The sequence below is a fragment of the Schistocerca americana genome, chromosome 1, assembly GCF_021461395.2.
Source record: "Schistocerca americana isolate TAMUIC-IGC-003095 chromosome 1, iqSchAmer2.1, whole genome shotgun sequence".
Lineage (NCBI taxonomy): Eukaryota > Metazoa > Arthropoda > Insecta > Orthoptera > Acrididae > Schistocerca > Schistocerca americana.
The window spans coordinates 945406745-945429702 of NC_060119.1; positions in this window are offsets into that span (position 1 = coordinate 945406745).

Below are 22958 nucleotides of genomic sequence, written 5' to 3' on the forward strand. Positions count from 1 at the left end.
TGTATCTGACTTACTTTCCTTGGTTTTATGAAAGCAAAACTCATCCAGAGAATGAACAAACAATGTATTGCAGTTGGTCAATAAATGTTGTTTTTCTATCATCACGAGCCATCATCTTATTCCTCACATCCAACAGAGAACCCATGTTTGAATCTGGTGATGGCTAGTGGAGTCCTGTGCCTGTTTACATGTAGATGTAGATGGCAAGTGCACATGTCTACAGATTCCAGTGCATCCAAATAGTACATAAAAGACTGTCATCATAATACCATTCAAACTTTAGGGATACCTCTGTATACCTTACAGTTTAAAGAGTTCTGCACAAAAGTGGCGCTGAAGGCCTCCTCCACTGTTCTCTATTTTATATGTATATCTTGATGATACTTTTGTTTTATCACATCCCTCAAAGGAGCACACACTTCACCTAAAACAAGTTCTTGCAGCACTGCAGCAGGTTGATGTTATCATCAATGGTGGCAAGTCACAGATATGTCAGTCGGAAGTAACATTTCTTAGTCAGACACTTAATGTGTCCAGCATTAAGCCAACCATTGGATGAATGGATATGGTTAATGATCTGCCTCTTCCTGAAACTTACCACAACTTATGTTGTTTCTTAGGTACTCTCAATTTTTATCACAGATATTTCCCACGCCAAGCTTCAGTCTCCCCTGACAGATGCCTTATAAGGCAATGACAAACAGAGTAAGAGGAAAACTGACTGAGCAGTGGAGGTGACTGAGGTAATCTGTAAAGGAAATAACAGCTTGCTGCAAGAATCACTCTCTTTCTCCCCAACCTGGAAGCTTGACTCACACCCTCTATTAGGTACTTCAGCAGTTTGTTGATGGAATTAATCAGGCATTATGAGTCTTCTCACAGAAATTTTCACAACCTTAGTCTAAACAGTTGGTCTTCCGCTGTGAGTGTTTCATGGTGCACAGGGCTGTCAGTCATTTTTGAGAAGACAATGAAGGACGTCAGGTGACTATATACACTGATCACAAGCTGCTGGTTGACAACAATAGAAATCCCTCCCAAGATGCCAGCCCTAGGTGGTACTGGCACTTAGATCTCAAAGTACAGTATACTGTTGACAAGCATTGCATTCACAGCGCAGATAACACCATTGCCAATTATCTGTCCTGAATCTCTATGCTTTTCCTGCAGCATGATTATGAACTTATAGCTGGTGACAAATAAAAGCCCCCATTGTCATGGATCTTACCAATAATATGACTACAAACCTGCAGACTGAACTATGGAGTTTGGCCTCCACTAAGACAACACTTCTCTGAGACTTTTCTCATACAGAACACAGCCCATATTTCTGACCATCATGCAGCATGAAGTGTTTCACAGCCTACACAATCTTAGCCTCCCAAGCATCAAAGCATTGGTATGATTAGTCACAGACAGGTTTGTGAAGTGCTACTGCCATTGCTAGCTGCAGATTTGCCTTGCATTTCAGCATTCAAAAACAAACTGCCCTATCCAACCACAACTCAGATGGTTCCCAATTCCAAAGATGAGATTTTATCTTGTCCACTTTGATAGTATTGGGCCACTATCAGATTCCGAGTGATTCCGTTAATTACTTTGAAGCATCATTAGAATATCTCGTTGGGTTGAAACAGTTCCCTTGGGTGATATCACTGTTAAATTGGTTGTACCCACCTTTTGTATAAATGTGGGGCACTCATTTTGGTGCACCTGAGCTGGTCGTCTTTGATCAAGGTCACCAGTTCAAGTCAGTTTTATTCAACACTCTGTGCCAGCTCTGCAGGATTACCCATGTGTGAACATCAGCTTATCATATGTAGAGCAATGGTCTCTTAGAGAGGTGGCACAGGATCACGAAGGTGACCCTAGTGTGCTACTCTGGTTGATGGACTTGCGGAAATAGGTACAAAGGCTGAAATGAATATGCTAAGATACCACATGCAGACATAAGCACTTTAATGATCAGCTTGATATCACTATACACAAACACACAGTCACTCCAGTTCAAGAATTTGAAACAAACTGAAGGTCCACACGGACCAAACATAGGTCACTCTACTGACTGCATGCCGCCCCCCTCCCCCCCCCCCTCCCCTGCAGTGCAGACACTGCACACAGGCAGTACGTACATCTGGGTCTGTAGGCAGGGCCCGAGTGAGTTGCTGCTGATGGGTGACGGAGGGAGGGGAAGGAATGGTGTAGTCCTTCTGCCACACAGGTGGCTGTAATAAATTGCCCACACATGAGCAGGGTGGATAATCAGAGTTGGTTGGAGGAGGGGGGGGGGGGGGGAGGAGTGAGTGAGTGGGATGGTGACAGTTATGAGGCCTGTAGAGTTGATGAAAAAAGAGATCACATTGACCTCCACACCTATGGGAAGTTGGAGACGTTTGATGATAGAAATGGAAGAGGAGAGAGGGTCATCGGTCGGCAGAGCAGGGAAGAGCATGAAGGATGAAAATGAAGTTGTCACATACCTATAGAGAGACATCATCCAGGACAAAATGGGATACATCTGTTTGGAAGGTGAAGGAGCTAGGAGGGGGATGGAAAAAGTGAGTGAGTGGTGACAAAGGGGACTTGGGTAGGCTGGAGTTGGAGCCAGTGCCAAGCAGGCATCTGCGGTGAGATGTTGGTGTCGGCAGAGACCTCATGTGGTGATGGAGCCAGTTTGACAGAGGCAGGCTCATCCACAATGTCATCTGCAACATTCCAAGCTGGCTTCAGTCGATGAACTGAAACGGTGAGAGTTCTGTCATGTAGGAGGATGTCAAATGTGTTCATTGTATGCACTAACACTTCATGAGGGCTGGAATATGCTCATTGTAAAGCTGCACACACTGGGTGGTTGTGTAACATCACATAATCGCACTTGTCTAGTTCCTTGTGGATAAACACAGTCAGAGTGGAGTGAGAACCAGGAAGTGGCACACACTGTCAAGAGAGTGCACCTGTTCTACTAGCAGAGGGAGTTCAGTGTCTGCAAGCTGAGGTGAGTCCTCAACAAACTGGGCCAGAAGGACCAATAGTTTACAATACAGTATTTGGGCCAGGGAAGCCTTGAGGTCTTCCTTGAAAGATGCACAGATGCCCAGGAGAACCCAGGGCAATGTGTCAGATCATGAGGAGTTGTGGCCCACGAGGGCAGCTTTTAAGGTCCGATGCCACTGCTCCAGAGGCTGTTACTTTGGGTTTGGTAGGCAGTGGTACAGAATCAAACCACCCCATAGAGTTTGCATAATTTGGAGAAAAGTATAGGTTCAAACTGCCATCCTTGATCTGTTGTAACATAGGATGGACAGCCAAAGCTAGAGATCCATGAGTCTATGAAAGAAAGAACAACAGAGTGTGCAGAAATGTCCACCATAGGGGTACCCTCCACCCAACTGGTTGCCCTATGAATAATTGATGGGATGTATCCACCGTTTTGTGAGGGGGGCAGTGGACTGACCAAATCAAGGTGTACATGTCTGAAGCAACCTGGTGTACATCAGACCTGCCAGTCGGGGGTTGTGTGTGCCCAGCAAGCTTGCAACATTGGCATGCAACACATACCCGTGTCCAGTTTCAGCACTGAACTTTAATTCCAGGGCACACAAAGAATTCAGTTATGAGCCTGGTCATGGCCTTGATGCCTTGGTGGGTGAGGTTATCTATGGCATAAAAAACCTTTTGTCTCACAGATGATGGGACAAGTGGGCAGGGTCAATCAAGTTAAACATCATCCTGGAATGGGATGTTTGACCAATGGAGTGTGTGAGGCTTGATCGTGAGAGCCGTGGAACTGTCTGTGAGTTATTTCATGATTTCTGCATCATGATGTTACACTCAGGTTAGTGCATCATAGTGGCAGAGACGCAGGAGAGATAATCGGCCATGACATTGCCTACTACCCATATGTAGCAAGATTCGTTTGTGTATTGGGCAATAAGGTTCATGTGCCAAGACCGGATAGGGAGGGAGGTTCGCAGTTGGTTTGTGTAAAGCGTCTGTGAGGGGGTGGTGGTTGGTGAAGACCGTAATGTCTCTGCCCTCAGTGTCTTCTCGGAAATAATGTACAGCCTCGTACACAGCAAGTAACTCCCAGTCGAATGCCAACCATTTCTTCTGGGAGGGTGACAGCTTATTTGAGGAGAAATGTAGGTGTTGTAATTCATCTCCAATGTGCTGTTGCAGGACAGCCCCAATGGAAGAATCTCTGGCATCCATGGTGACGGAGATTTTAATGTCCATGACTGGATGACCTGAGGTCACAGCTTGCATGAGGGCCTGTTTCAAATCCGCAAATGTGTGCTCCATTTTCTTCATCCATGGTACTTTGCATGTGCCTGTTGTATGTAGGCCTGACAGGGCATCTGTCAATGGTGTTTGTAGTGATGTGGCCTTAGGGATGTGGTGACGGAAGAAGTTAGTCTTCCCCAGAAAACGATGTAAGTTAAGTCTTGGTATGTTTCGGGGGGGGGGGGGGTAGCTGGCAAACCAGCGCAATTCTGTCCAAAGTGGGTCTAATACCTGCAGCTGACACTTCATGGCTAAGAATGGTCACCAAAGTGCATTGGAGTTGTGTTTTGTCCTCATTGATTACCACCCCATTATTGGATAGGATATGAAACACAGCCTTGAGATTATGCTCGTGTTCTTCTGCTGACGATAAAAAAATTAGAATATCATTGAGGTATGCATAGCAAAATGAGAGTGCAAGAAGGAGGGAGTGTAAGAAGCACTGCCATGTCTGCACTGCATACTTTAAACCATATGACATGTAGAGATACTCGAAAAGGCCGAAGGGTGTGATGATAGCAGTTTTATGTGTGGCATCAGGGTGCATTTGGATTTGACGGTATGCTTTCTTGCAATCACCATGGTGAAAATCTTAGAACCACTCAGTTGTTATGCAAAGTCCTATATATGGGGTCCTGGGTAAGTGTCCAAAATGGTTTTATCATTTAGTTTCTGGTAATTGAAACAGCCTGAATGAACCATCTTTTTATGGAACAAGTTCAGTTGGTGATGACCAATCATTGGATGATTGTGACAGCTTATTTGAGGAGAAATGTAGGCGTTGTAATTCATCTCCAATGTGCTGTTGCAGGACAGCCCCAATGGAAGAATCTCTGGCATCCATGGTGATGGAGATTTTAATGTCCATGACTGGATGACCTGAGGTCACAGCTTGCATGAGGGCCTGTTTCAAATCCGCAAATGTGTGCTCCAGGGGGCAAACAATCCCTGCAGTTAAAAATTTCTGAATAATAGACTTAGCAACCTTGAGATTATGAGAATCCAGCCTCTGAGCTTTATGTCTAATAGGGGTACATGTAGTAGTGTACAATTTATGACATGGACCACTGGTGACAGCCAAAACACTTCTCGGTTGGGGAGGGGAATCACACTGCTCACTAGGTGAGACAGGAACACTGACATTAATATCATCCATCACACAGTGGTCTCTGTCAGCAGTGAGTGGCAAGGTTGAACAGCTGGTGCTGTGAAGGCTGGAGATCTCGTGTCTGGCAAGGTCAAGGGCATGAGTAGCATCCCAATGAGTCATCGTAACATGGCTTTATTAGTTTGGAGGTCATTAATATGTTGGCATTGAACGAGAAGGTCACGTTGCACTTGCAAGTTTAGCTGTAAGCAGAACACACTCAGCTGCCAAAGAGCTAAGAGAACTGTCACAAAGGGGCGGGGGTTGCGCCCGAGAGGCAGATGTGAGAGGAATAGTTGTATCAGTAGGTACATTACACAGAGTATTGTCTGACATACTGATAGAAAACTGGGTGGTGGCGTAGGAACTCAATGTCTAGCACTGGGTAACTGACTTCTGTCACAAGGAATGTCCATGGAAACTGCAAAGAGGCATATAATTTCAGGGTGTGTGGAGCTGTTCCAAGTTTGTTGATGTTTGAATTGTTTGCAGCCTGTAGTATTGTAGGCAAGGATTGCAGATTTGGAAGTACAAGTGATGGGGGAATGATGCTTGTGTCAGCCCCACTGTCAACAAAAATCTTTTGGTTGGTGGTAGCATTGTGCACATTGAGGCATTCGCCAACAGGTGAGGTGATATGTGGTGACTGCTCATGACTGTGGTGCCATGTACTTTTTGCGTAAGATGAGGCAGCTAATGCATCTCACATTGTGTGTTTCTCACTGCACATGGTGAGTGACACTTGCAGGTGGTGTCGCCAAACATGGCGTGAAACCAGCATAACGGATAGTGTGGGTGCATTTAAGTTGCCGTGGTAGTACCGGAGGTTGTTGCTACGCTGCGCTGAATGTCGCTCAAGGCCGCCCAAGTGGGGGCAGGCTGTAGTAAACTAGGTTCATGGTTTAGGCTGCCAGATGGAAGCACTCATGCTGGCTTAGGGCTGCGTGGACAAGCGCGTTCAATACCAGGTGGTGGAGCGGGCAGTAATATGCTAATGTGACTCGACTGAGTGGGGGAAGCTGGAATGTGAAATGAAAGTTCACACCAGTGAATTATTTTGAAAGCACAGTCCACCCCTAACAGTTTATTGTCCAGTGTGCTCAATGTGAGGGGCAGGAGTAGTAGTTGTAATGTTTCTGGGAATTTCATTAATCAGATCGACCACAGTGCTACGTCTGGCGGAAAGTCACATGTTGCAAGGGCAAGTAGATGATGCCACAGTGCGGAGGGAGTGAGGTTGCCTAAATGTTCCTTGTGAAAAATGTGGGGAATTATCTCATCATAAGATAGCGACAAACGTTCACATACAATTCGTTTATTATTTGTGTATTGGGGACGGGGGGCAGATGCACCACAATGTCACTGATTAAGTGCAAATGGTTGTGTAAATGGCTGGTGAGGCACATTCAAATTGATTCCTCAGCTTGGACACCAATACCACAAAAAAGAGAGTCCACCAGTGCAAATCAGGTGTGTGGCTGGTCCTCTACAAATGTAGGCAATTTTGGAAATTTGGCGTGCAGGACATTCGATAACACAGTGTTACTTGGGCGTTGAATGTCCGTAACTGTTTGTTTGGTGGTAGTAACACTGGGGAGAGGTGGACATGGGGTCTCAGAAATGCGACCATGTGGGCGAGGTTCCTGTTGCAGCCCAGACATCAGGAAATGTTGTGGCATGGTAGTGGCATCTCCCATATCAATAATGCACTGCTCAGAATTCATGGTAGGCATGGGACAGAGTAGTAATTCAGTCAGAATCACGGCTTGCACTCGCAGCGTGGTGGGGGCCAAGGCAAGACACCATGGGCTAGTGAACCCATGCTGTCGAAATCGGATGCATAACATATCGGAGCAGAAGGCACAGTTCATGAAACATCACTCTCTTGATCAAAAAGTCCGTACATTGCACAGTCTGAGGCAATATGGCAGTGGCTGCATGGGTCCTATTAGCCATAGCATTCACAGGCACAGTAGAAAAATAATGGAAGTGCATGTTCGTAAGTTCAGGTTGCATAGCTGGAAGCTGCAATGGCATCTGGTTCACTGATAAGTAAGGTGATTGAGTCATGGCAGGCGAAGGTATCTGCTATTGGCTGTTGAGAGACCACATGGCGTAGCAACAAAAGATAATATCAAAAAATGAAAACAGTTTGGAGCACTTGTCATCGGGGTCACTAATGTGGAAGTAGGTATGATGGCTTAAATGAATACACTAAGATTCCACATTCAGAGATAAGCACTTGAATGATCAGCTTGATATCACTATACATATGCACACAGTCACTCCAATTCAAAAGTTAGCAATGAACTGAAGGTCCATGTGCTATCTGTCACAAACCTCACAGATGGCGGTCCAAAGATAGGTCACTTGACCAATTGCATGTCACCACACACTGAAGCACTGCCAGGGCTCTCCTTGGCATCTGCTCCTTGTATAAAGAAGAAATACCTGCCTCATATGAAAAGATAATGCATGGGAAACCACTAGACCTACCAGCTGACCTTGCACAACCTATTACTGAAATCCGTCATCAGGACAAACCAGCAGTCATAGTGGTTTCATCAGCATATTCCTAAGAGGTGCTTACCACTTCCAGCTCCCTATACAACCCACAAGGTATTTGTACACAAAGAGTTGCCTACATGTGAATTCATGGTGATGAGGAATGACATGGCTTGGGCAATCATTGGCCACCATACATTGGCCAGTACAGGGTACTTCAGTGCTGGCCACAAACATTTCTTTGCAGTAAACCCATGCCAGGCTCCCTCTCCTGCCCCAAGCACACCTGGGTCCTACAAGACACTCTGGATACACTGCCTCAGTTGACACTACTATCAAAGCACCTGGCAGCTTCCTTCCCCACCACCAGAGTTGTCTCTCAATGACTGATCTCTTACTACTCTGCCATCACTGTAACTGCCCCCAGCTTTTCCATCCAGGTCATGTTATGGCCACTGATGACATCCACCACCATACCTGGTGCTGTACCACATCTACAGCCTATGCATCAGTTGTGTCAATTACTTGAGAAATGTTCCAGCCATTAACATTCACACACCAGCCATGACACAGCTGGTCAAGTACACTGGTGCCAGCTGTGCACATCTATGCAACAATCTACAGTGCCCCGCACCCCTGCTGTGGACTCCGTGGTAGTACTGATCTCAGTATAGTGTGGAGAGGTCCTCCACCATAAGAAGAGACCAATATCTGGATGGTGCAGAGAGAGAGAATGTGATCTGAGTCTTGGTCTGAGGCAGCTGCATACATTTCTGTTTGCTAATAAGGTTTATCTAGATGTATCTGCTGCATTAGTTATTTATGGCAGTCGCAAATATTGGCCCGTACTATGATCTATCACTATAATGAATAATAGTAATAATATTAATAATAATAATAATAATAATTATTATTATTATTGTAAGGAACATATTTAAGGAAAGATACTAAAAGATATACTACAGTTTCACCATCCAGTGAACTCTCACATTATATGGAACAACAATATTTTCTCAAACAAAATATCATTCAACACATTTGGTCACCTTTCAGATATAGAATAAATCTCATGAGATGAGATGTATCTAAAAACACATGTAATCCTTAAATGTCATTTGTATATTCTACCTGAATCACATTTGGATTCCAACAGCAGCAATTAAATGTCTCATCTTTTTTGTCTGTACTGTAATGCTTTCCATTTATGTAACTTGAAAAATGAACATAATTAAAGGCATTACATTCATACTGACTGCCAGCAGGTTTCTTGGGTATTGCACAGGATGCTGTTACAGGAACTGCACAGTGAGCACACTGGACAAAACATTAGTGTCACTAAGAGGCTTAAGTTCCTTCACATTATGCTTTTCAGTGCACCATTGTAGCAAAGTACTTCCTAGTCTTTCGTTTTGTACAAACTGTGCTGACTGAGACTGACTATTTGTTACCCCTTAAATTGGAAAAACACTGTATGCAGAACTTCCCAGCAAGCACTTCTGTTGGTGGACTCAAATCATTTGTACAATTTTAATTGTTTTCAACCTTTAATTTTGATTGTCTGATAAAATTTCATACATATTTGTCACCGTTTTGTTTCCTCCTCATTGGTTGGCTTTCAGCACTACTTTCAGTGGAGAAACCTTTGTGAAGTATCTCCACACACTTTGACATGCAAGTCGCCAAAGTGGCATCAGATCAAAAGGCTTGCACCCGTCGAATGGTCTACCTGACGGGATGCCCTGGTCACAAGACATTTACATCTCCACACAGTTGTGTTATCCACTAAATATCACAGTCTTTGAAAATTGACAACAACATGAACACATAGTTATAAGCACAACAGGCCTTCAAAGTTTCATGCTAGAACATTGTGATGCCATTTATGAACTGTAGCAGAAGCTACATAAGTCAGTGACTTATGATTCTGTAATGACTGAAATTTTATTAGGGCAGGGACAAGGCACCAGACAAGTGTGATTCAAGACACATTGTTTGTTGAGCCCAGATAAATCAGTTAATCCCAAAAAGTTATAAATATACATGGTTTTTGTAACAATTGTTCACATTTTTTATTATGTTCAGAGTGTGCTGATGTTTTATGTATGTGCTTGCTGTTCTGATGAAGCTATTCTTCCACGTGCACTATAAAGAGGATCTGGATATCATGGTCTGTATGCTTTGAAATATAATAATACAAAAACTTTCATGGATACTTAACTGGAACTTTAACCAAAAAATGTTGTGACCTCAATCTGACAAAAAATTAATTACTGTGGAACTGATAATGGAGTGAGAATGGATTTTTATCTTACATACAGTACTGAATAACAAATATTTTAGGTACAATGTATTTCCACACTATTCAACAAAAAGAGTCAAAACAAATTTTATTCTCTTAATTATTAACTTGTTAAAAGAATAATGCAGGAATAATTATCAGTTTCTTTAGTTCATTTATTTATAAAAAATTAGAAGTCATTTTTTTCTACTAAGAATTTAAGAACATACGACAAGTCCCAGATTAAAATATTTCATACATTTATGAGTAATTTGTGTCACTGTGTAGACAATCATTGATGCAAAATTCTGTTTTTATAGCTTTAATAATGAATTAGATAATAATACTGGTATGGTACCTAAGTATGCAAAAATGTTGATTATGGGGAATTGAGACTAAAGATCTGTAGGTCACTTTCTTCACAATGACAACATGTTGAAACATTCCAGCCCCATAACATTCTTGATTCTGTGTGTCCCTTTCATTGTCTTAAGTTTTCTTTCTTTTCTTTGTTATTCTGGCCTTCCTTGTCATGATATAGCAGCTTTTTCAGCAAAGCAACACATTGTCAGTACACTTGAAAACGACCATTTTTCATGTTGTCCTCAACTGTGATGCCTAGTCTGTTCATTGTTTTTAATCTGCTTGTTAACCTTTTGTTAAAATATATTATGGTATTGGTCACACCAATTTGAAAAGCTGAGATGCCTACAAAAACAGTTTTTGGCAAGTGCTCCCACATGTAACTATTGCAACTTTAATTTGGATTCTGCATTTTGCCATTAAACATTTTTTTTTTCAGGAGTTAAGAATCTGAAGGATTCCTATATATTGACTTGAGTTTTACCATAACAGTTTCAGCAAGGGGTGTGTATGTGTATGTTTGGGAGGCTTTCTGTTTCTGTTTTGGTGAGTCTACATTCTCCACCTAACCCACTTTGCTGTGGCATAACAAGTTCTTCATTTCTAATATGACTTCTTGTTTGAGAACTGTAAAATTTATGACTGTAATTAAATCCCTTAGCTTTGGGCATTGTGTGACGCACAATCAATATAACCTGTCCAAACGAAATATTTACAACATGAGTCTCCATGAAAACCATTATTAAACTAAGGTAATTACTTGTATTGACAGAAAGACTGATTTCAATAAACCCCTGCTCACAGCACACTCAACATGTTCTTCAAGAACATTATGCAAAGTAGTTGCTATGGATACATCACTGCCAAAATTAAATAACAAGACATGTGGGTAGGGTTTTGTGTTTGACAGTAGTGTAACTGCTTGGTGTTTAAAAAACACATGTGACATGCTTTAAGAAGGCATTTAAACAAAAAATGATAAAGTAATGTACAGAAAGCATATATTTTCATAATCAGAAAGAATCACAAAATTATATTAAATAAAAAATAACATTTCCATTATTTGAGTCCTCGTGATATCAAGGTCCCCTTAAGAATTAATGACAGGACAGCACACAAACTGCACATGCTCTGTTCGATCTTATTATATTTGTTTCATCACGTTCAACAGTGCATTCATATTATTTGCAAGCACAAAATTGATATCAGAATTTTAGCAATCACTGATATTTTGTTGACAGGTATTGTAACAGAGTTTTTATTAGAGACCTCCAGACAAAAAATGAATGGACATTCCTAGTGTACAGATGGTTTTCATTGACAAAAGGAGACAGAAGTATCCACTACAGAGTAAAAGAAGCATCAGAAGAAGAAATTATGTCTTTTAAAACACTTTTATATGAAAACTGTTGCTTTGATCTGGGAGAACAGCATGATTTTCTTGGCATTGTACTAAGGTATGTTTAACATGTTTGAATTCACTTAGGGTTGTGCAGCTTTCACAAATGAAAGTTACTACAAGCTATGCATCACCCAGCATGGCATAACACTTAAGACACTGCTGACAGTCAGCCTTCTGTCCTTATGTGGGGCAGTTTGACAAGGCAAGATCTTTGCCAGTGGTAGAATTCCGTCCAATGTGATTTAATGATAATACTAGCCTACTCCTATGTAACGTATTATCTAGTTTGTGTACAGTTTTGTGAAACTTTAAAAAGTATTCAAAGAATAAGTGAAGTAATTATTTATTCTAGTAAAATTTTACCTCTAATTCCTATAGCTTGTAAAAACAGGGTGAAGACAAACATGCCTTTGAGCATTTAACCTATCTGGGAAAGAAGGTTATGTATAAAAAAGTTCATTAAAAGGTATGATGAAAGGCAACAGTATGAGAAGTAAATATTTGTGTACTTCAGTATAATGCTGCAATAAAAACAATTCACAAAAAGTACACAGAAATCATAACAACAAAGTTTATAAATTTATTTTGCAAATTGTTTACACCATTAAGTGACCAGCACATGTAGGTCCTTATTCAGTTTCTTTAAAATGTCTTCCAGTTTGCTATCTTTCCTTACCACACGAATTTGGTTGTTGTCACATTGATACTGCCCATGTTAGTTGACTGAGAAGCAAGTGCTGAATACCTGCAGCATATTATTATTAAATCCAGGGACATAAAGAACTTAGTTTGCTCAAGCTTTGTCAGTAATGCTTACAGCCCTATCCCTCTCTTCTTTAATGTACTTACTTCAAGTTTGCTTGTCTAATATCAATCAAACTCCTCCAGATGGGTTTTCTTCATTGCTAACATCAGATTATTGTATGCACTTAAGCTGCATTCAGTAATGCCCTTCTCAACCATTCTTTTTGTCTCTTCATGGACAGCAGCACAAAAACTCGTCAGAATAATATATGATTTGCAAAAGAAAGGCTTTTCAACATTTATCTTATCCTGATCTTATCCTGGTTTATCTGAAAATACTTATTTATATGTGAGTAATACATTTTGTAAATCCTTCTTGTAACCCAGCATTAGTATTTTATATTTCAGTGACTTCACCTCTGCTAATCCTTCCTCTGGCATACACTGATTTTCTACTACCACCATGTTAGTTGCAGTGACTAAATGAACAATTTTCACCCTTTGTAGTTACATGGTAGTTTATAGGTAGGGTTTCCAATCTTCCATCATAATTTATTTGCTTCAAAATCAAGAGATATTTTATTGGTGACTAGCCTGTCTAGACCCAAAAGCACACCTGAGGTTGGGGTGGGTATGATTAAGTGTTTGATAGGAAGTAAAGACATTAGTTGTTCAATGCAATCTCGTTTCTTGTAAGTTTTCCTTTAGTTCCAGTTAAGTCTACAACATAGACTCTGTCAAAGGTAATATTGGGCACACACATTTGCTTCAGAGAGTTAGTATGTGATATAATTGATATCTCACCATCTGAATCTATATGAACATCCATGTACAATTTGAAAACTCTCCTTGTGTCTATGGATTTTGTTTGTCCTTCCTTATCACTGCTGTCTTCTAGTAACCACTCATATATATGTGCAGGGTGGATTAGCACCACTAGCTTTTCCATATGTAGGCCTGCTTCTCTACAGTTATGTCCTGAAGCCAGTACCCCTGCTTTGGAGCAAACTTATTAATTAGCATATTAGTATTAGCATTTTTGGAGGTAAATATCTGTGTTAGATTACTCCCTAGGCTACTTCTCCTATTACTTCTCCTATTATTAGAATGATTATTATTATTGGCCACATTACACATTCTGTCTCATTCATGCGTGTGATACATGGTGGATAACAATTTCCATTCTTATTCTTCGATCATGAGTTTTCTTCCTGAGTAGAGTCACTTCTTTTTTGTTCAGTTTATCCAGGCCTTCAACAAATGTTAGTGAATCATTCACCATTTTCCATCCCTGAAGCAATATTTCTTTCCTTACATGATAAGGTAGCATATGTACCATCACCTTAATCAAATAACTCTCCTCTATAGGTTCATCCAAGTATTTAGATCTAGTTTGGTGCTATTCAGTAATATCTTATAACTACCCCAACTATGATAATAGTATCTAGGATCCAGTAATTCCAGTGTTAACTTTTCCTGCATAGTTTTTGACTAATACTTATTCTTAACTTTAGCCTGGAAATCATCCCAAAAGAGACTTCTGAATGCAGTGTTGTCCATTCAGCAACACCCCATCTAACTAACACATCACAAAATACACTTTCTTGAAATTATCCCATCACTTAGGAAGGGATTTACAAAACAGTCATAAGAAATAAGTAAGATAAATTTCCAATCCTCTGATTTAAATTTTTTAATAGTTCGAAAAAGTTTGTTCCATCTTCTAAACACAATTCTCTATTAACTCTAGAGAAATCACACAGTTATAGTTTCCCCACTTTTTACTAACCTCTTCCTCAGGTTTCAATAGTTACTCTACACTGCACATCCATTTCATCTATAACCTCTGACGAAATTGTCATAGTGACAGGTGATTCTACATTTTTCTGACATTTTTGTTCAATTAACTAACTAAAATTCTGCTACAAAGTCGTGAGTGTAGAGCCTGAACCTGCAGTTACATCAGAATCTTCACTCTGTTCTAAATCATTGAACTGGGCTTTAGTGTGTAGATATATTTATACACATCTGAAAATTCATGTTCAGTGAAATCTTTAATCTGTTTTAAATTCTTAGTGAGATCCCTAAATTGTTCATTAACTTCATTTCACAGTAAGTCTCACTTTTTATTTACTTCAGAATGTAGTTCCTTCATCAAGTCAGAGAATACTGTCTGCAGTTTAGAAATCTTATTATTTATCTCAATTTTTTCACGGCAAGAATCCATAAGGTTTCTCTCCAGATTAACATTTTTGCTTCTAACTTTTCATTTGCCACTAAAATAGGCTGTTAATAGCTAACCCCATAATGACATATTTTAGTAGATATTTTGTTATGGCATGCCTTCTTTATTTCTTTATTTGTTGTCCTGGGTGTCAATGTACTGCGTTGCTACACTGGCCGAAATATGAGTTGTGGAAGTACAACACTGACTACCTTAAATGGTGTAGCCGACAGACGCACATTTGCATTTAACAGTACTTTATTTTCACTGTTCACAACCCGCGAATAATACACAGTTATATATGGCCAGAGCCCTATTGTTTTAACTTTCCCTAAGTCTCTTAATAGTTTGCAGGCAAACATCCACATACTGCTACAATATTTTACTATTGTACATCTATGAGCAGTAAAAACCTATCCACAAAGTTCATAGTTCTTGAAGAATAGAAGGATAGGTTTGGAGCAGACACTGTGTTTGTTTTAACACATGGCCAAATTGTGTAGCATTCACTTCACAGTTAAGTTGAAGAACTGTTGTAAAAATGTTTCTCATCTGAATCTTGGCCATGGACCTACTGTCTAATGAGCAAAAATTTGGTCCATATATATCCTCGCAATAATAGGTACTCAAACTATACACTGTTTGAAGTTAAATTTATAGAAATTACAATTAAAACTTAACTCATTAAATTAACTGACATCAAAAAATTGGTTCTTTTTAACAGTTTCTTCTACTTCAAGAGTTAGGCTGAATTATTTGCTCCCACACTTATTTTCCACATTCTGTTTCTCTCATGACATGTGAGTTAGTACACGAGTGCTCCAACATTGTGGCCAACAATGTGACCTGTGTTAACTAACCTACTATCAGAATACGACTCGGCGGCACAACTCCACCAGGAAAACAACGACCTGAAACAATTAATAGCACACACTTACAATGAGCTTGTCACAGCTCGTACCTAGTTGCTGAAACTGCAGTCCACAGTGCTGACACCTAACCTTGTTTCTCCAGCAGACACCAGCTCAGACACTCAGCAGGTTAGTCCAAAAACATTAATTGCATGTGACGATTCATGTCCAGTAGACATCGCTCACCCGACATGCTCGACACATTGAGTGACATGTGTTTCAAATAGTGCTTCTAACGACAGTCGCATTTGTGGTACGACCATGACCACTGTGCAGGCAGCTGCCCTGTGTGTTGATAAACATTCCCTCTCTCGCGCACCAATCATGTGACTCGGCGGCCATCGCTGTTCCCCGCGTGATGCCAATGCCCAATGCCTCTCTCACCCATGCCAGTTACCCAAGGCAAGGCTGACAACAGACAGCCACTGTGTGCCCTGATCCACTCCATGCCGCATGCTCGGCTGACCTCTGCAAACAAGTGCACACCATGCTCACATAATATGCATGTGACTTTTGTGCTGCCTTTTTCCACTCGCGCTAATGGTTACACCTCATTGCACCCTACTCATCCAAAAACTTCATGTCAGGACATTACTCAGTCTCTTGTGGAGCTCTCAGTGTCTTCCACCACTGACAGAATGATGCACAAGATAATTACCACTGCTGGCTCTCCTTTGTTGGCACAGGGTTAGGCACCTCAACTCCATTAAGTTGTGCGCTGCCTGGAAGAAAATTAACAAACTTTTAGAGGCAGGTATTCTACAACCGTTGGACAGCAACAGGTCCTCACAGATTCACCTCATCCCCAAACATGATGGTTCTTTTCGAATGTGCAATGATTACAGATGCTTAAATGCTCATACTCTCATGGACAATTACCCCGTGCCAAACATAAACAATTTCACCCGTATCTTATTGGGCGCCACATTCTTCAGTGTGATTTACTGAAATGTTGTGTGATGAGGGCCTCCCGTCGGGTAGACTGCTCGCCTGTTGCAAGTCTTTCGATTTAACACCACTTCGGCGACTTGTGCGTCGATGGGGATGAAAAGATGATGATTAGGATGACACAACACCCAGTCCCTGAGCAGAGAAAATCTCCAACCCAGCCGGGAATCGAACCCGGGCCCTTAGGATTGACAGTCTGTCGCGCTGACCACTCAGCTACCGGGGACGGACGTGTGATTTACTGTAAACGTGCCTATCACCAGATTCCCATAGCGTTAGAATTCGTTCCAAAGACAGCTATTATCACGCTGCTCGGTTTCTTCCCATACAACTTCATGCCCTTCGGCCTAAAAAATGCAGCACAATACATGTCAACAGTTCATCGACTCAGTCTTATGATTGTTCGAGTTACACTTTGCGTATCTGGATGACATACTCATTTCCAGCAACTGAGGAGCACGAAAATCATTTACACAAGTTCCTCCAGACCTTGAACTCTAACGGCATCTTGGTCAACAAGGACAAATTCCAACTGAGCCAGTTCTCTGTCATATTTTTGGATTACACCGTCGCCTCTGGCAGAATACAGCCTCCCAATTCCCACCTGCAGACCATCACATCACTGCCACCTCTGGCTACTTACAAAGAACTCCAACATTTCTTGGGTACAATAAATTACTGCCATTGGCATCTGCCCTCTTCCGCCGCTGTGCATGCCCTGCTGACAGACTCACTGTTGGGCAAACAGACTTCAGGCCTTAAACCAGTTTGCTGGACTGAACCTATGCTGGAGGCCCTCAAGGCTCTAAAAACTTCCTTAGCTCACACCGTGACACTCACCCATCCTGACCCATTGGCTGAGTTGTTCATCACTACAGATGCCAGCGACATCTTGGTGGCTGCAGTACTACAGCAATACAAGGGTGACACGGATTTTCCCCTTCATTTCTTCTCTAAAAAGCTGTCTACATCTCAGAATAAATATTCTGCTTTTGATAGGGAAGTTCTGACAGTCTTTGAAGCCATCAAACACTTTCGCCTTGACGTTGAGGACTGCTCATTTTTCATCGTCGCTGATCACAAACCACTAGCAGACGCTTTCTGCAACCCTCCCGAGGAGCCACCCCCTCAGCGTTTCCGCCACCTTGATTTAGTCTCTCAATTCACAACAGATGTTTGCTACATTAAAGGCACAAAGGTATCTATGCTGATTTCTTCTTGCGGATCAATACTGTCTCACACATCATCGACTTATCCAACCTGGCCGCCCTCCATGCCTCCCGACAAGGAAGCTCAAGCTCTCCTCATGGATCCTCAAACTTCTCTTGTGTTTACCAAATCCAAGTTTCCCATGTTTTGGATAAAGTGTGGTGCAATTCTTCTACTGGCACCCTGCAGCCGTTGCTCCCACCCACATTGCGCAGGCAAGCCTTTGACGCCTCGCATAACCTCACTCACTCTGGCATCCACGTGACTACACGAGTCATATCTGAGCATTTCATTCGAAAAAATATTAAATGGGACTGTCAGACCTGGGCACACAGCTGTGTCCCCTGTCAACGCAACAAAATTGGGCTTCACACCACCTCTCCACTAAGCAAGTTTGACATTGACTTCAATGCCATTGGAGTTCTAGGTCTGGAGGACCTTGTATAAATGATTTTCGTGTTACTCAGGTGAGTTGCTGAAAATGAGTATGTCATCCACATATGCAAAGCAAAACTCGAACTGTCATAAGATTGAGTAAATGACATGTTGCCATATTTGTGTGAGCGTTTTTTAAGCCAAACAGCATGAAGTTTGGGGATGAGGTAAATCGGTGAAGACCAGTTGCTGTCTAACAGTTGTAGAACACTTGCCTTCAAAAGTTACTTAATTTGCTGCTGGGTACGCATAACTTAATGGGGTTGAGATGTCTAACCCTGTGCCTAATAGGAGGGCCAGCAGTGGTAATTATCTCGTGTCATTTGTCAGTCACGGAAGAAAGTGAGAATTGCACATGAGACTGAGTAACATGCTGACATGAAGTTTTTGGATGAGTGGGGCACAACAAGGTGTAACTGTTAGCGCAGGTGGGAAAAGGCAGCACGGAAGTCACATGCCTATTAAGTAAGCGCAGTGTGCACTTATTTGCAGAGGTCAGCTGCGTGTGCAGCACGGAGTGGTTTGGGACGTGCAGTGATTGTCTTTTGTTTGCCTTGCCTTGGGTAACTGGCGCAGGTGAGAGAGGCATTGGCGTCATGCGGGGAACAGCAATAGCCACCGAGTAACATGGTTGGTGTGCAAGAGAGGGGGAATGTTTATCAACACCCGGGGCATCTGCCTCTGTGGTGGGCATGGTCATAACAAGCATGTGACTGTCATTAGAAGCACTGTTTGAAACACATGGCACTTAATGTGGCGAATATGTCGGGAGTGCGTGTCTACTGGACGTGAATCATCATACACAATTAATGTTTCTCGACTAAACTACTGAGTGTCCGAGCATGTGTCTGCTGGAGAAACCAGGTTAGCTGTCGGCCCTGTGGACTCCAGTTTTAGCAGCAAGGTGCGAGCTGTGATGAGCTCATTGTAAGCATGTACTATTCGTTTTTTCAGCTCATTGTTTTCCCAGCAGAGTTGTGAAGCTGAGTCGTATTCTGACTGTAGGTAAGTGACACAGGTCACAATGTCGCCTGTGAGGATTGAGCACTCATGTTGTGAGAGAAACAGAATCTGGAACATAAGTGTGGAAGCACAGTATCTGAGTGTTAGTGGGATGGTGTAGCACCGAGCCCTGAACCATGTTCAGAGAGAGTTTGTAATGGGACAAAAAATCCATACCGAGAATTAATTCATCGATGTCGGCAATGTAGATAATCCACGGAAAACACAGAGAAGGGGATAGGTGGACCATAATTTTGACAGAGCCTGAGGTTTGTAACGTTGATGCATTGAAAGCTTGCAGAAGTGACCTCATCAGTGAAAAGACGGGGGAAACCATCAATGTAGGTATGATAGACAAGCGAGCACCAGTGTCGACTAGGAAAACACACCATGACGAAATGTCAGTCACACATAAACGACCGCTCGGCCAGGCGGATGAGTGGAAGGAGTACAATGTATGGGGATGCTTGTGAGGTTTCCTGCAGGACTCCGTGTCTTTTAGGCCCTGCAGTCTGCTTGGGTGCTGGCAAAGTAATTGGCACTTCTTAGCATTGTCGCTGAGTACTTTGTGGTGTGGATGAGCTGGATGTGCTGGTGGTGGTGGCTGCGGCAGCGGAAGAGGCTTGTCCTCATCAATTTATTCTGGCATGTATATCAGCACATATGGTGCATGGGCGATCCTGGAATGTTCTGATGGTGGAGAGAGTGAGCGGATACTGCCATGTGGTGTAGAAAGCGTGGATGTGGAGCAAGCTCTGCCTCTGTCAGCAGATGGCTGGTAAACAGGAGCAGTTGTGCCGACCATTGGTGAGTGGTGAGCTGGTTGGTGTTGTCGTAGCAGTGCATACAGCTGGTCTGCAATGCGGAGACGAGAGCCGATTGACATGAAGTAGTGTGGTAGCAGATGAACCTGTAGGTCAGTAGGCAATTTGGGGGACCATACTGCCCACAGGGTGACGTCCGGCATTGTATGCTCACTCACGAGCAACTGAAGGCAGCACCAGAGTTGTGAAGGAGTTCGGTCCCCCAGGTGTTCCTCATACAACATCTTGATGATTAATTCTTGTGGTGAGCAGGTGAGTTGCTCCATGATTATTTTCTTCGCAAACTCATACTTCGGTGGAGGCGGTGGTGAGAGGAGTAGATCACAAATTAAGTCTGAGTGATCATGGAGGTGCGTGATGATACACAGGAATTTAGAGTTGTTGTCAGACATGTGATGCAACTCAAAAAGATGCTCAACAAGGGCAAACCGTTATACAGCATTGTCTTCATATAAAGGAGGCAGCTTCAGCAGATGACCAGGGGGAGGGGATGAAGGCAGCTTCAGTGTTCCTTGAAAAACCAGCTGGTCCATGATAGGAGAGGCTGTACAGCAGACCGGCACAGTAGGCATAGGTGTGTTACTGGTAAGCACGTCCATGGCAACAGTGGGTTGCATTGTCCTTGACATGTCATGAAAACATGATGCAGCTGGTATGATCGGTACCGTGGGAATGAGTGGTTGCACAATACATACAGGAGTCTCGTAAACTGGTCTGGTGATTACATGTACTGAATTGAATTGACCCACCCTGGACATATTGTAGAAGACCAGAGCAGCAAACACAGGCAGTGCTGTGGGCGAGGTGAGCTGCTAGCTGAGTGAGGGGGGAGGGGGGGGGGGGCAAGGAGAGGTGGTTTGGTAACTTGTATGACTAAAGTTAAAGTTCTTCTTAAGTGAGTATGGAGAGTTGTGCGCACTAAAATGTTCTTGATTAGTTTGCCAATAAGGCAAAACCGGAAGAGTTCGCGGTTGATAGTGGCCAGGTGCTGCACACAGCATGACAGTAACCCACCACGATGTCGCTGGCATCCGTAGTGATGAACAACTCAGCAGACAGGTCAGGATGGGCAAGTGTCACGTTGTCAGCTAAGGAAGTTTTTAGAGCCTTGAAGGCCTCCAGCATAGGTTCATTCAAGCAAAGTGGTTTAAGGCCTAAAGTCTGTTTGCCTGAAAGCAAATCTGTCAGTGGAGGCTGCATGTCAGTGGCAGAAGGCAAATGCCGATGGTAATAATTTATTGTACCCAAGAAACATCAAAGTTCTTTGTAAGTACCCAGAGGCAACCACACTCCTTCAAGTCCATCAGCTCTCATCTCCACATCACAGGCCAGCTGTAGGCATTGCTACAATAACACCAACCAGCTCATCACTCACTGGTTGACACAACTGCACCTGTTTATGGGCAGTCTGTTGGCAGAAGCAGAGCTCACTCCACATCTGTGCTTTCTAAACCACCTGGCAGTATTCACTCACACTCTCCATTGTCCAAACGTTTGAAGATCACCCATGCATCATATGTGCTGGTATACATACCAGAACAAATCGATGCGGACAAGCCTCCCCCGCTGCTGCAGTCACCAACACACCACATCCGGCTCATCCGTACTGCTGGTACCACAAGGTTTTCAGCAATAATGCAAGAAGTGTCGGTTACCTTGCAGCAACCTAGCTGACAGCTAGACCTAAACGACAGGGAGTCCTGCAGGGAACCTCACAGACATCTCCATACATTTCACTCTGTCCACTCGGCCCCCCGGAAGAGCATTCGTTTATACATGACTGACATTTTCCTAGTCGACACTGGTGCTCATGTGTCTATCATACCTACATCAATGGCTCCCTCCATCTTTTCAACGATAAGGCCATTTCTTCAAGTTGTCAATGCATCAATATTACAAACCTCAGGCTTTGTCAAAGTTGCAGTGCACCTATCTCCTTCTCTGTGTTTTCCATGGATTTTCAACATTTCTGACATCGATGAACTAATTCTCAGCATGGATTTTTTGTTCCATTACAAACTCTCTCCGAATGTGGTTCAGGGTTCAGTGCTACACCATCCCACTAACACTTGGATACTGTGCTTCCGCACTTATGTTTCATGTTCTGTTTCTCTCATGACATGTGAGTTAGTACACGAATGCTCCGCCCTTGTGGGTGACATTGTGATCTGCATCACTAACCTACTTCTATTATACCAGAATTAATATTAAGGTCTCATATTTAAGATGGTTTATACTGCTTATTGCCTCTGCTGCTGTAGAAATTTATACTAATTTCACACATGAGCTGATTACCTCAGATGGTAGTTATCCTCCACATTCGCTGACACTTTTTTTTCTGTATAACTTACCTCTTTGACAGAAATGCTTTAACTATGGTACCAATGTGCTTTCTTCCATCGCCTTATGATTCTATTACTTATAACTAACACAACATAAAATATATATATAGATAACACTAGACAAGCCTTTTCTAAAATATCTCTATACTAAAGTATCCTACTGCACAAAATTACATGAAAGTAGGAGATTGAATAATTCTGATTCACTTATAAACTACAGATATGATAGGAGAAGAGTTTCACCGCCTCAGGAAATGTGGAAAATTGAGACAGACAGCTGTGGTAAACATAATTGTCCCATAATGAATCCTACACAGATTGTTGAACCCCCTACTTGCTA